Source organism: Microtus pennsylvanicus, chromosome 14 (genome assembly GCF_037038515.1).
Source record: "Microtus pennsylvanicus isolate mMicPen1 chromosome 14, mMicPen1.hap1, whole genome shotgun sequence".
NCBI lineage: Eukaryota > Metazoa > Chordata > Mammalia > Rodentia > Cricetidae > Microtus > Microtus pennsylvanicus.
The window spans coordinates 13,599,147-13,612,092 of record NC_134592.1 but is presented as its reverse complement, the minus strand read 5'-3'; the positions used below and the strand labels follow the sequence as shown (position 1 = coordinate 13,612,092).

Below are 12,946 nucleotides of genomic sequence, written 5' to 3'. Positions count from 1 at the left end.
CTAGACCCTTCTTTTTTTTTTTTTTTTTTTTTTTGGTTTTTCGAGACAGGGTTTCTCTGTGGCTTTGGAGCCTCTCCTGGAACTAGCTCTGTAGACCAGGCTGGTCTCGAACTCACAGAGATCCGCCTGCCTCTGCCTCCCGAGTGCTGGGATTAAAGGCGTGCGCCACCACCGCCCGGCTTCTAGACCCTTCTTCACTTGTCCAGAAGAAACTCAGAAAAAACACAATCCTTCCCAAATGTTTGTCTGTAGGCTGGAACTCTCTGCGGAGCAGCCCCCTGAGTCTGGAGCCGTCCCCTGCTGTGGCAGCTAGGGAGGCTCCTCCACAACACTGTTCCTCCAAGAATGTGAGGCCCTGCAGGACAGAGTTGAGAGCTCCCACCCCAGGGTAAAGAAGCTGGTTAAATTAATCCCATCAGCAAGCTCCCAGATCAATTGGATGTAATCTCCTGCAGGGCCCTGCAAGGGCATTGTTCCAAAAGGGCTGGGTATTTGCTGAGTAAATGAATAAGTGAGTTACCTCACCTCAGGCCCCTAGATAGTCAGCAGACAGCACTAAAACCTACTCCAGACTACTGTGGCTGGACTCAAATTCATGGCAATGTTCTTGTCTCGGTCTTCCTAAACACAGGGATTACAGGTGTGACCCACATCCAATCCTGGCAAGCAGCAGGGCCACCTCCTGCCTCAGGGCTCCTGAATGACCAGTTTGCCCACATGCCAGGGAGGTCCTGGGCACCCATGGACACCGAAGTCCTGTAATTTATTCCCCAAGTTTACAGGACAATGGTGACTCCAGGAAAAGATTCTGAGGACCAGATAGAAACATCTCAGAATGCTATGGATAAGAGGTAAACACATAGTACTGAGAGAAATCTCCACACCAGTACCAAGAGCTGACTAAAGCCAGCCTAGGAAACCCCTTTGTTACTTTGTTAACCCTCAGCCACTCACCATTGTGTCCCAGCTCTCTGGAGAGTCCAGGGTTATCATCACCTGACGTGAGGGCTGCTCCAGGGCATTGGCCCCACCCTTCAGCCACTTGCACACAGGACACGCCTGGACAAGCACACACTTGGCATCCCAGCATGGTACAGGGCTGCCCTGCAAGTGTGTCTCAAAGGGATGAATGGAGCTGACCACAACAGTAGATTGTGCCTTCAGTCCCTCCTGACTTAAGTTCATTCTGAAAGGAAACTTTTTATCTTTGCCTCAAATAGGGAAGCAGGACCAATGGCATATCTATTACACATCCTGAGAAATCAGTGGGCAGGGATAGGAACTCGTTTGGATGCCTCTCTGGATGCACGGACACCTGCTTCTTGACAGAGAGGAGTGATGGAAAGAGGACAAATTAGTGCCACCCTGAAGTGTCCCAAGCTGTCCCAGGCTAACCCCGGACTCTTAACTATGCCCACTCATCAGATTGCCTGGGAGTGTTCAAAAGCAACAAAGAAGCAGCCTCACTTCCAGAGATTGCTAATTCTGCTGGGCCCATTAGCAACCCAAGTGACCATGAAAATATCCTATAATCAGAACAGTTAGAAAGACCAGAAAGGGCCAGCGGGGTGGCCCAGCTAGCAGAGGGCTTAGCTAGCAGACACACAGCCCTGGGCTCAATTACCAGCAAGTCCTATACCAGGTGTGGTGGTAGCACATTCTTGTAATCCCAACACTCTGGAGGTGGAAGCAGGGAGGGGGGTATTGGAGGAGGGGGTCAGAAGGTCAAGGTCGTCCTTGACTACATACAGGTGCTCTGAGCTCCAGACACCCAGTTTCTGGGTCAGTCCTGCAATGTCCTTGATTGGGAGCTCTTCCCTACTCTGAGACCTACATTGAGAACCAGGAGAATCAAGGATGGAAGTCAGACAGCAGATCCTACCGTGCTGGGTCCCACACCCAGGTTAACTCCGCAAGAGAAAACGGCAACCGCAATTGGGGTTTGTAGCTTGCATCCTGTCACCCGAGCCGAGGGAAGAGTCACCAGCAGCTGTGCCAGCTCAACTCCACACAGGTGCCCTGGGTGGAGGAGATAAAACTGCTCGGCTTCCTGCAGCCTGTCCTCCCCACCTGGAAGCACCCAGGAAAAGGGGAGGAGTACCCCGGGAGGATGGATGCTCAGGGATCACGGAAGGCGTGGCCAGCTCCTTGGACAGGTGAGTTAGCCCTGTACAAGAAGGTTATGAGACGGCCAAGATATACTGCCGCTGAGAGAGTATAGGGGTGCTGGCAGGTCTGTCACACCATACCTCAGGCCCAGGAATAGAAAGAGGTCACTAAATAGAAAATGGAACTGACCTTTGCCTAGAGAAATTATGTAAGAAATACTTTGCTCTGTGGGGTGACCGAACACACCCTGACTCCTTGGGGTGCAAGGGTTCACCACACAGACCCATTAAGATGATAAAAGGGGCCCCTCCCTCCCCCACTCTCCCTAAAAGAGGGAGTTAAGACTCAGCGAGACTGCTCTTGGGTGAGATGAAAAGGCCCCACTTATCAGCTAGATGACTTCTGCAGTAAGGAAGGGGGCCTGCCACCAAGCCTAACCACCTGAGTTCCATTCTCAGGATCCATACGGTAGAAACTCCAGAGTTTCTTCAGCTGTCCCCTGCACATTATGATATATACGCATGAGCGTGTGTGTGTGTGTGTGTGTGTGTGCACATGTTCTCGCGCACGTATGTGTCTTAAAGGCTTTCTGGCCTGCCCAGCCCTGAGCTTCCTCCCTCCAGGTTCTCACCAACTGGGGGGGGGGGCTATGTTTAGAGCACCCTTCTTACCCATCAAACTGTTCCCACGAAGCAGGGACATGTCCCTGGCATCTTGCTACCCATTCCATCTCAGCCAAGGTCAAGTACATCAATGGAATGCAGTTGTCCAGGGTATGTGGGTTACAGGGCGGAAGAGCCCAGATCCCAGCCACAAACACGTGTCTCTCTGGCTTCCAGACCACAGCCAGCTCCTGCTAGGAGCTTCGTGACTAACCTTGCTACTTCCTGTGGGTGACAGACACAGGAACTCACAGGGCCTTCCTCGGTCCTCTTTACTGAAGCCAAAACTTTGCCCAGGAGAAGCCAGCCTTGGGCATCTGGGTGGCTTTACCCAGAGAGAAGAAGCAGAAATAAGAGAAGCCACCAGAAAAAAAAAATTGAATCCATTCCTTATTCCTTAAAATCATTTCCAAGAAAAGTTGGAGTTTAAAGTCCATAAATAGAGACAAGCAAGCAAATTACACAATCAGGCTGGCTGCCTGGTGCTAAGTGAACAACCGGCCGTTTAACCTGGCAAGCTCAAAGGGCTCACGTGCCACCTACAACCTCCAGCCTGTGGTCAGCAAGTCTCAATGACTAACCAACAAGTTGCAAGTGGAGTTCTGGGGAAAAGGGAGGTGGGGCCAGGGAGGGTGCTCCAGGGTAGGGCTCTTGCTCTGGGGGACCTGTGGCATTCCTGGGCCCATGCATGGTCTTGGGGGAAAGGATTTCCTCTGAGGATTGGCTTGGTGTAGGAGAGCCCGTGGAGCTCCAAAGGAGCTGCCCGGCTGGAAGGCTGAAGTCTTGGTAGGTTTGCCCTCCACTTTCACAAACTGTGATGCCTGGATCCGGGCACCTCTATTTAACCCCTAACTCCGTTGGCACCCGACGATGACGAGGGCGGGTTATTTAACCCTCTGCCCAGCAGTATGGCATCAGCACACCTCTCTGAAGTGCTGTGGGATGAGGAGAAGCGGTAAAGAACACTGTGTGCAATGCTGGCCCGCAGCAAATGCCCGTGAGAGGCCAGCTGTCATGGCAGACAGGGCTGGAAATCTACGTGACCCAGCCTGACCATCACTGCAATCTGCAAGCCTAGTCAGTCATTCAGTCTATGGTCAAGGATGCAACCAGACAGACAGAAAACACTTGCATCTGTCCAGAGTGGACTCACTTTTTTCTTCCCTAAATAACACAGCCTAGGAACTATTCACGTGGCATCTCCCTTGGGTTGGGAGTGTAAGTAACCCAGAGAAGGTTTCAAGAGCATGAGAGCCGGTGTGATGGCTCATGCTATAATCCCAGCCCTAGGGAAACTGAGGCAGGAGGATGCCAGTGAGTTCCAGGTCAGCCTGAGCTCTACATTAAGAACTGGGAATAAGTGCTGCTTGCCTGTAATTCTAGCACTTGAAGGCTGAGGCAGGAGAATTTCAAGTTCTAGACAGGTTTGGCTTTTAGATAGAGACCCTGTCTAAGAGCAAACAGAAGCATACTAAAAAGAAAGGGGGTGGGGGGACAGGCTAGAGAGATGGCTCAGCAGTTAAGAGCACTGGCTGCTCTTCCAAAGGACACAGGTTCAATTCCCAGCACCCAAATGGCAGTTCACAACTGTGAACTGTAACTCCAGTTCCAGGGGAGATCTGACACCCTCATACAAACATATATGTAGGCAAAACCCCAAATGTACATTAAATAAATAATGTACATTTTTATTTTAAAAAGAAAAAGAAAAGGGGGGAAGTTGTGTGTAGTGTATATAAACTACACAAGGACATGTTTTATAGACAGGTCTGTGTGTCATTGATCCTCATTGTCCACATGACTGGATATAGAATCACTATGGCAATGAACCTCTGGGTGTGGCTAGAAAGTTGTTCCCAGAAAGATTTACCTGAGGAGGAAGACCCCTAAGGATGGGCAGCAGTACTCAAGGACTAGGGTTCTGAGCCGAATTAAAAGGGAAAAGGAAGAAGGCAAGCCAAGCATGCCACACCTTCCCTGCCAATAACAGACTGTACCCTCCAACCCCCAGCCAAGATAAACCCTCCCTTCTTTAAGTCGTTCCCACAGGGATTCTGTAACAACTCAACCAGTATCCTGGAACCAGCCCTCTGGAGATGCCAGAGGGAAACTATGTACAGAGTAGCAAAGCTGGCTAGTGTCTGTCCCCGCCCTGTGTCACTCAAGTTCCTGTAGCAGAGATAGACAAAAGACACAGCTGTAGGCCCGGAGCTCCCATTTCAAACAGTGCTCAGTGTTGAGATGACAGAGACCCAGTGATAAGACAGACCCTGCTGGTGAGTGCCGGAAGGCTACTGTGTGGGCAGAGAGCTCTCTCCAGGACCAGAACCAGCCTCTGAGATCCAAATGGAAAGGCAGGGGTGGGGGCTCCCAGCAAAGGAGAGGAGTTGGGTGTGCCAGTGAGGTCAAGACACTGTCAAAGTTCCAGTGCTGACCTTTAGAGCTCCCAGCGCAGACAGCAGACAGACCCAGTGACAAGGGTCCTGAGGGATGAAGACAGGTGTCACGGCTTATCTTGCATCTTCCCTCCAGGGCTCACTGAGGTTCTGAGGAGCATGGAAACACTAGGGTCTGCCCCTCCCGCTTCATTCCCCAGTCCGGAGCATGTGTTCCCCTAGCATTTGTCAGGTCTGATATAGGCCAGAAAGCCTTTGGTCTAGGTCATACGAATAATGGCCTCTCTCTGGGCTGCCAGCGAGCTGGGAAGATGAATGCGCAACAGGCAGGCGGGAAGCCAGACTTGAGTTCTGGAAACCATTGATTAAATACCAATAACAATGTACAAAAGAACAGAAAACAGAAATCAGAATCCGTTGGAATCTTCTAGGCGGCGATGCCTACCACGTGGTGGAGGAATAGCAGGAGAAAGGAGTTGGCAGAAGTAATTGCTTGCCTCTGGTGGTCAGAATGAACGTGGGGCCTTAAGGACCCAAAAGCAGCCCTGGGAGCAGGAAGGAGGGCAGAGCCAACACTTAGAAAAAGGGAGAGAAGCCTAAGAAATCTATTCCTTTCTGGGTGGGTGGCACACTGTAGAGGCAAACCTCAGGTCCCCAAACACATATTGCTAGGCTTCCAAGTGAGCAAACTCCTCAGAGAGCTAAGTAGAGCCTCCCACCTTAAATGCAGGCAGCTGAGAGTGGCGAAGGTCAAATGTTAGCTCCTCCCATCAAGGAGGAGAGAGGCAGACTCAGTGAGTCAGCCTATGGTATTATTCTAGTAAATGTTTCTTGGGAAGGGTTCGGCCATTTCAGAGCTTACATAAAACCTGAGTCTTATTGGAGTCCCACCACTCCCAGCTTGGTGCTGATGGCTGGAGCCTAACCCAGTAAACCAACCTGCCCATCTTCATGTGGCCATGACGTCACACCACCATCAACAATGGCGCAGAGTACTAGGTAAGGTGTGTGTGAGAGAGGGCACGGGCTGGGAGTCAATAGGTCCGTTGCTGTCCCTGAGGACCAGAAGACTTGAGCCAGTCAGGCTGGGAAGCTGGCTTCATTGGTAAATTGCTTGCTTTGCTGGCATGATGACCTGAATTTGATCCCTGAAACCCACATTTTCCAAGAGATGTTTGGTGGCACACATTTGTTAACCCCAGTGCTGGGTGAGCAGCAGTCAGGAAGAACCCTGGGGGGAGGCAAAGACAGAAGGAATGCTCGGGCTTCTTGGCCAGCCAGGCCAACTTCAGGTCAGTGAAATACCCTGTCTAAAAACCAAGGTGGCCAGCTCCTAAGGAACAACTTCCCAGGTTGATGTCTGGCCCCTACATTCCAGACATATTCTCTCTCTCTCTCTCTCTCTCTCTCTCTCTCTCTCTCTCTCTCTCTCTCTCTCTCTCACACACACACACACACACACACACACACACACACAGACACAAACATGACAACTTTATCTGCTTGTGGAGACTCATTTTCCCTGTATGTAAAATTACAGGCTCAGACAAGGCTATCTAGAACTCTGGGATTCTCTTGTTCTCCACTGCAACTATGACTTCTAAGCACAAGTTGAATACTCCCAATCTCCAAAGTCCAGAACTCTGCAAGCACCACCATGATGCCACACCTGACCGCCTGTGTTCAAAACACAAGGGCACTAATATCTTATGCATAAGGTACTTAGGAAACATAAGCACACAGATACCTCTCCAGCGGGCAGGCAGGAAGAACACCTTCCGGTGGGAGCGGAGAAGGTTACTAGGAATCTGAGGGTACACCAGATACACCGGGACAAAACCAGGCAGACCTCGGGAGCACCCTGCCTCTGTCCTGCAGACAGTGTGTTCTGTGCATGGTGCAGTGTGGCCAGGCAGGAGCTGTCAGCTCAGAGAGTCCTGCAGCATGACAGCTACAAGGACCCCGCCCATCTGTCTTCTACAAGGCCACTTCCCTGTGGCCTGCCAGGCTGGGCTGGCCAGACTTTCTGCTTCTTGGCAGCAAAAACAATGTGTTCACAGCCCAGCACACGAGAAAACAAAACAGCCATCTTTTCAGATCTCACTGCCCTACCCTCACCTGCAGCGGGATTTGGAGGAAATCGCCCACCTCTGTGAACCTGTTTCCCTAGCAACAGCAAACCAGGACTGACCATTCCCAGAGCACTGTGCAGTCCGAGAATGAATTATCAAATAGGAGGAGAAAGAGCAGGTGCCTTAGTGGACTCGGAAACAGGACTCTCAGCCAAGTTCATGTACCACCTTCGGTGAGGTTTCTGCTCATGAGTCACCTTGCACACTGTGGCTCCCCTGACATCTTCAGTCAAATCAATGTCATCTCTGACAGGACACCTGTGCCTCCCTGCCTGCCCTCAGCTGCAGTCCCAGGGCGACAGGCTAGCGTGACAGGTGGTATCCCCATGAGAGTCACGCACAGGTGTGGCTAGCCATTATGCACTGTCCTCCTTATGTACATTCATGTCCTATGTTGACCTTGGCCAGGGCACTTCTCTGGGTTGTTAAACCAGCAAACTGGACCAGGTGACTTGAGGTCCCTCCCAGCTCAAACATATCACGATTCATAATTTGGAAACATAAATCATTAGGCCAGAACTTTAAGACATTCTGTTTTTATTTTGAGATTCCCAGCTGTGCCACTGCCAGGTGTTGCAGGACAAATGGAAAGGGAGACTGTGTCCCCGCAATAAAGGGAACTCATGTGTCACACAAGGGATTGTTTGTTCTTTTAAACCCAGCCAGATGAACATTTGAGTCCAGTGAATAATTTTCTAAAAGACTCAGAACATGCTTACTATCTTTCAGTTTTTTATACTATGTAAGATTTGATGGGACGGAGAGTAAAGCTCCTATTTGTAATGATGGAATATGAAAATACTTTAAAATATACATGGAGATGGCTTGGCTAAAGCACTTGAAGCCAAGCCTGAGAACCCGAGTGCCATCCCCCAGCTCCACATGGTGGAGGGAAAGAACCACGTCTTGAAAGTTGTTCTTTCATATGTGGGTCACGGCATGCACGTGCATTTACATACAACAGATGCTGTAATAAACGTTCTATATACTTTTTTTAAAAGATTTATTTATTTATTATATATACAGTGTTCTGTCTGTCTTGTATGTTTGCTGCCCCAAAGAGGGTACCAGATCTCATTATAGATGGTTGTGAGCCACCATGTGGTTGCTGGGAATTGAACTCAGGAACTCGGGAAGAGCAGTCAGTGCTCTTAGCCTCTAAGCCATCTCTCCAGCCCTATACTTTTTTAAATATATATACACACAAGGCCTGCACCGGGTTGAAGAAAAAGAACAGAGGAGGGAACAGGCTCATCTCTCACGTTGTCCCTCACACAGCCACAATGGTTTATGTTAACACCGCTTGCCCTTTTTTTCTTTTATACACCTCCTTACACTGATGTGGCAAGGCATGTCTACAACCCCAGCACTGTACAGCTGCAGCAGGGGGATCAGGAGTTCAAGGCCTGCTCTGTCTACATATCAAGACGCTGTCTCAAAATAAACAATGTAGCTCGATTGGCGGGGTACTTGCATGGCATAATTTTAGCAAGGGGAGGTAGAGACAGGAGTAGCTGTCTATCTACTCCAGGGTACCCTAGTTTATAACAGACCCTTGCTATTTAAAAAAAAAAAGTTTCATGTGTAAATTAGGATGGACACAAATGCTATACAAATTAGAACCTGTACAAACCAAATGATTGAAAAGTGACTTCTTTCCTAAGGGCCAACATTCTAGTTCTGCTCCTTGTCACACCACGGTGGCATGTGATTTCCGGTTAAGAAGATGCTAGGAGTCTGCAGTTGGACACCAGGCAGAGTGGGGTCCCAGCGACACTAGGTCATAAGGGCAATAGAAAGACAAGCAAGAGTATGGGCCTGGATTGCTGCCTCTGGTAGGTTCCCCCAAGCATCGCCCTGACTTATCTTCTCAGCAACCGGAAGTGGGTGGCATCACCTTAGAGATGAAATCAGGGCTCTGGATTTGGAGACCTGTCCTCATCTGATTCCGAGTTGCACAGTCTCAGGAATGGTTACGAAACCCAAAGTTAAGAATCCTGAGGTTGGGAGGTGTCATACCCCTTACAGAAATCTGTTCCTCCTGGGTCCTGTCTTGGCACTAAAACATATTGGGGTGGGGGTGGTCACAATCCATTTTTTCATTTCTTCCCATCAATGTCTTGATGATGACTGGACCTGCCTGATCTGCAGTTTTTCCAGTGGCTAGCATACAACATCGTCCTTGGACTGTCCAATATAGGATGTGTAAAGTAACGAACAACATTGAGTCAAAGGTCTAGAGTTCAAACACAACCGGCGAGTCAAAGGTCTGGAGTCCAAACCCTGGGACACAGCCAGGGAATAGCACTATCAGTCCCCTATCTGTAGTTGCCAGCAATGGCATCCTTGCCTCTCGCCAGGGATACAGGAAGTAAACAACAGGATACATTAATCCTAAGACTCCACAGCCACACCTGAATGCCCTATAGACTCTCTCTGATCTCCCTCCCCCCAGAATCAAGGACAAGCTTCCAATAGTGGGAGGATCCCAGGGGAGTGATTCAGACAGATTTGGGGAAATTAAGACAAAGAGGAAAGAGGCACAGCAGAGCCCTCAGGTAGCCTGATCAGCACCCCCAACCTCCCCCCCCCCACGCTTGCGTGCACACGCGCGCGTGCACACACACACACACACACACACAAAACCACAGATACATCCATCCACACCCCAGGAAACACTGTGAATATCTCTCCTACTGCTCATAATGCCTCATGGACAAAGTTACTGTGGGGAGCTGGGGTACCCCCTTTTCTAAAACTGACAAGTGAAATGACCAGCCTAAGGCCGTATACTTAGGTGAGGCCAAAGTGGCCATCTGATTTGGTCACCCCCATCCCTTACAGCAAGATGAACACAGGAGGCCAGAGGCCTCTGGGCTTACAGACTCCAGGGACCTTTGGAGGCAATGGTCCCCCTACCCAGTCATGCCTTCCAGAGTGGCCATACCAGGATCCCACAACAACCACAGGTCTCTGTATCATTAGGCAAAGGGGCTGTCCAGGCAGGGCGGGGTCCATAGTCATTCCAAAGCATGCAAAACCCCCAAGGAGGGTAAACAGTTGTTCCCATGGAGAAAGAACAACTCTGCCACACCCTGAGATCTTTTTGGGACTGAGGGGGGATAAACGATCCTGGGTTCTCATCCCTCCCTCCGTGACTCCAGAAATAAGGCCTCCTGGTACATTCCTACACAGCCACCCCCTGAGGGGCCTCTCTGGCTCCCAGGGAGCAGCTTGGCTCAGCTGTAACTGTCAGCAGGCCAGAGGGAATATGCCAGCCCACGTGTGTTGGAGTGTCGGTCCAGAGCACAGTTCATAGGAAAGCCAGCAAAACAGTCCATTGGCACAGATGCACCTTCCTGCCTCCTAGCCTAGCTCCTGACCTCTGTGAGCTCTCGGCTCTCCCTCCCTCTCCCCCCACTCCCCCCAGCAAGAGACAAAACTAAGCCCTTTAATATTGCCAAGTTCCCGTAATGTGGATCCTGGTTGTGCCGGCTTGAGCAGGTCACGCCCCCTTTCTCAACGTGTTTCTTCTTTTCTGGGTAGATGAAAGGGGCTGTCCATTTCGGTTACAGAGCCAATGTGGCACACAGTTCCCCGCCAAGAAGACGAGTCGCTTTTTCCCACCCATGAGGTACGACGTGGGCCCTCCGTGGCACTAAAGCCACCCCACAAGCACACTTTGCCTACTCATTATAGAAAGAAGCCATCCTTACAGAGATGAAGCAGGTCTCTAAGACACAGGGAAAGTGTCGCAGAGCCAGAGATTAAATGTTACCACCTTTGGAACAGTTTTGAAGCAGGGGCCAGCCAGGCTGTGTGAGACACCCGGCCTCGGATCGCGCTCCAGATCGACCTCAAATGAAGCCAACATCTAATTCCCCCCTACATCTAGAGATGTAGGAGGGGGATCAGCGAGACTGTGCCGCTCGCCCAGCGAGGTAGGTGGCTGATGGAAAGGAAACGAAGCGCACCGGGTGGGACGTCCCTTCCTCTACGTGCGCTCTCAGGCTCTCCTGGTAGAGCTCGTGGTCCCCAGAAAGGGACTTTCCGGGCCCTGGGGATATGAGAGAGGATTAGCAAGTCCTCCGGCCTCTAGAGGCAAAGAGGGAAGACACCTGGCCCCCAGGACGCGCTACCCCAGGCACTGCGGCGTTTTGCCGCCGAGTTTCTAGGGTGCCAGGATTTCACAGCGGGTGAAGCGGTTGCATTTGAACCGAAGCCCCGCCCGCCCGCAGCTGTCACGCTGGCCGCCGCCCCCGCGCTCCTCCCGGGGTCCCCAGACTTCCCGCGGCGCCTATTTCCCGGGACGCGTCAGGACAGGGGTGCGCTGGAGACCCGGACGCGACCCTCCCTGACCCGGCGCGGCCTCCCGCCTCCCTGACCGGACTCACCGTGCCCTGAGCGTGCGGAGCGCGGCGCCGCGGGCTGCTGGGCCGAGTACCTCCTGCGCCCTGCGTCCCGGGCGGCTCCGGGGCGGGGCGGGGCCGGGCCGGGGCGGGGCGGGGGGGGACACCGCGACTGCCCCGCCCCCTTAGGGACCCGCCCGGAGCCCCGCCCGGAGCTCCGCCACCCAGCAGAAGGGGAACCAAGACTGAGGACGAACCTCACCGCTACCAGTCACAAACCTAAATCACAAGAGGGCGGGAATACTGTGCCCCATGCCTAGAGGGTCTACCATTCCGATCCGGGATTTTCTTCACCTGTTCCAGCCCATTCCAGAGAATTGTGGGGACCACCCAGGAGGAGACAGGTCTGGGTAGGTAATTCTTCCACCTGTCCAGACTTGGGGAGGGCATCAGAGGATGACAGGTATTGCTCTCACAAAGCAGAGCAGGGAACACAGACAAGGTCACCAAATACAAGAATAAAACGACAGCCCTCAGTCAACCTAATAGAAGGTACTCTACTCATCTCTTCCCACTCCCAGCCCACTTGCCAGCCATACAGTGAACCACCCACTAAACCCAAGACCCAAGAAAGTCCATCTCCTTTCTTTGTTGACTCCTGCTCAGCATCCTCCCACACCATTGGTCAATCCCTGTTTCAGACTCCACCTCTCTCAACCTTGCTTCTGAAAAGAAAGTGGTATTCTTCTCTGCCCCTGGGCCTTTGCACTTGCAATTGCCTAAAGCCAGTCTCCTCCACCTGCCAGACTCCTAGGGTTTGCAATTAGTCTCCTGTTCCTCTTCCCCGCCTCAGACCTCATTTAAAAAAAAAAAAAAGACAAAAAGACAAAACACCCTGGGGCTCCGGAGTCGTCTCTTCCAGGCAGTAACAGATCCTCCTGTTTGAGTCGCTTCTGAAAGGAGAGCCTGCTGCCAAAGAGTTAACAACTTGAAAAACTAGTACCACATGAGCCTCTGTCTTCACGGTACAGGAGTGAACAGTCCACTTAAAGACGTCAACAGAGCCTCTAATACAGGCCCAAGGACATTCACAGTGTTCCCCCTCCTTGATGTTTTAGCAGAGCTGGCAGAATAAGTCAGTGTTAAAGTCACTGTCCTAAGAGATTAAAGTCAAACAGGACCAGTGTGTGTGTGTGTGTGCGTGCGTGTGTGTGTGTGTGTGTAAGAGTGTGTTTGAGAAAGAGTGCGTGTGAGAGTGAGTGTGGTGTGTGTGTGTGTGTAAGAGAGTATGTGTGAGA

General features: G+C 51.4%; 1 protein-coding gene across 4 annotated transcripts in view; it reads right to left on the bottom strand.

Annotated features, from left to right (window-relative positions):
* Syne3 (spectrin repeat containing nuclear envelope family member 3) overlaps window positions 1–11,773 on the bottom strand; it is an 88,690-nt gene extending 76,917 nt beyond the window's left edge. For 3 of the 4 annotated variants that reach the window (XM_075947450.1, XM_075947448.1, XM_075947451.1), the window contains exon 1: window positions 11,694–11,771. The gene's annotated coding sequence lies outside the window, so the exon portion shown is untranslated. Of the gene's footprint in view, window positions 1–11,693 lie in introns of all 4 variants that reach the window. The other variant, XM_075947449.1, reaches the window with a different exon arrangement.
* Window positions 11,774–12,946: the final 1,173 nt, after the last annotated feature.